At 45.3% G+C, this 1,756-nt stretch overlaps 1 non-coding gene across 1 annotated transcript; it reads right to left on the bottom strand.

Annotated features, from left to right (window-relative positions):
- Nucleotides 1-347: 347 nt before the first annotated feature.
- Nucleotides 348-454, bottom strand: LOC120268038. Its single transcript, XR_005538709.1, has one exon. It is a non-coding gene; the product is annotated as a small nucleolar RNA R71 (small nucleolar RNA).
- Between the last annotated feature and the right edge of the window lie 1,302 nt (nt 455-1,756).

Below are 1,756 nucleotides of genomic sequence, written 5' to 3'. Positions count from 1 at the left end.
CCAGACCTTCAGTGTTGGGGACACAATCGAGTATTGTGTGTCTCCCGATTACAGCTCAAAAATTTGAGTTGAAGCCGGTATTCATCCACATGTTGCAGTAATCCGCACAATTCAACGGTTTGGCCGATGAGGATCCAAACAGTCATATAGAGAGTATTCTCTAGGTGTGTGATATGCTGAAGATAAACGGAGTGACAGATGATGCCATCAAGTTAAGAGCCTTCCCTTTTTCCCTGAAGGGGAGAGCGAAGCAGTGGCTACACTCATTACCTAGAGCATCAATTACCACATGGGAGGAGATGGTAGAAGCTTTTATAGCCCGTTATTTCCCTCCAGGAAAATCAGCAAAGCTTAGGAATGAGATCTCATCCTTTGTTCAGTTGGAATTGGAGTCTCTATTCGAGATATGGGAAAGGTTCAAGGAGCTCCTGAGGAAGTGCCCGCAACACGGATTCCTAGAGTGGATGATTGTTCAAACCTTTTACAATGGTTTGAACCCAAGTACAAGGCAACTCTTGGATGTGGCAGCAGGAAGTACCTTAGGTAGCAAGACCCCCGATGAGGCCCGTCAGTTGATTGAAGAAATGGGGTCAAACAGCTACCAATGGAATGCTAGGGAGAAGAAGAAAGTGGTCGGTCTCCGTGAGATAGATGCGGTAACTTCATTGGCGGCTCAAGTGGAGAGTTTGAGTAAGAAGTTAGATCTTATAACTTCAAATAGAGTGGCGGCCGTGACTAATTGCAACTGGTGTGGTGGAGGACATGCTCCCTCCGATTGCCCGATCTCTATTGGTGATGGTTCTTCGGTGGAGAACGTTGATTTTGTAGGTAATGGTATGAGACCTCAAGGAAAAACATATAGCAATACCTATAATTCGGGTTGGAAGAATCATCCCAATTTCTCATGGAGTAATCAAGGTCCACAAAAGGCCATGGGGCCAGCGGGTTTCCAACAACAACAAGTCCCTCAGGTGGAAAACAGAGTCTCAGGTTTGGAAACCCGAATTAGTGAACTAGAGAAGCACTTGACTAGATTTATACAATCTGCAAATACAAGGTTTGAATCAGTCGAGTCTACAATTCGCAACCACACCGCCTCTTTGCATAACCTTGAAAATTAGGTGGGGTGAATTGCGAAGTCTCTCTCTGAAAGGCCACATGGAAGCTTGCCGAGCAATACAGAGACCAATCCTAGAGAGCACGTGAAGGCGATCACTTTAAGAAGTGATTGTGAGGATGAAGGTAGGCTTCCGAGTGAGAAGCCAAAAGAACACGCACCCGAGGTTATAGAGGTAGAAGAAGGAACAAGCAAAGAGAAAGAGGTGGCACCCTCACCTTTCAAGCCAAGAATCCCTTATCCCTCTCGATTGAAAAATGAAGAAGGGGATGAACAATACAAGAAGTTCCTGAGTTTGTTCAAGCAACTCCACATCAATATTCTTTTTGTTGAGGCATTGGCCCAAATGCCTAAGTATGCGAAGTTCTTGAAAGACTTGTTAACTAACAAGAGGAAGTTAGAGGAAAGTGCTTCAGTGATTTTAGATGCTTCATGCTCGGCAGTGTTGCAAAAGAACATGCCGAACAAGAAGAAAGACCCGGGAAGCTTCATCATTCCGTGTAATATTGGCAATCTTGGTGAGGAAATGGCATTGGCGGACTCAGGGGCTAGTATCAACGTCATGCCATACACCTTATTTCAAAAGCTAGGCTTGGGCGAGCCTAAGCCTACTCAGATGACTTTGCAACTAGAGGACCG

This window comes from Dioscorea cayenensis, chromosome 8, assembly GCF_009730915.1.
Source record: "Dioscorea cayenensis subsp. rotundata cultivar TDr96_F1 chromosome 8, TDr96_F1_v2_PseudoChromosome.rev07_lg8_w22 25.fasta, whole genome shotgun sequence".
Taxonomy (NCBI): Eukaryota; Viridiplantae; Streptophyta; class Magnoliopsida; order Dioscoreales; family Dioscoreaceae; genus Dioscorea; species Dioscorea cayenensis.
The sequence above is the reverse complement of the archived record's forward strand: the minus strand, read 5'-3'. Positions and strand labels throughout refer to the sequence as shown.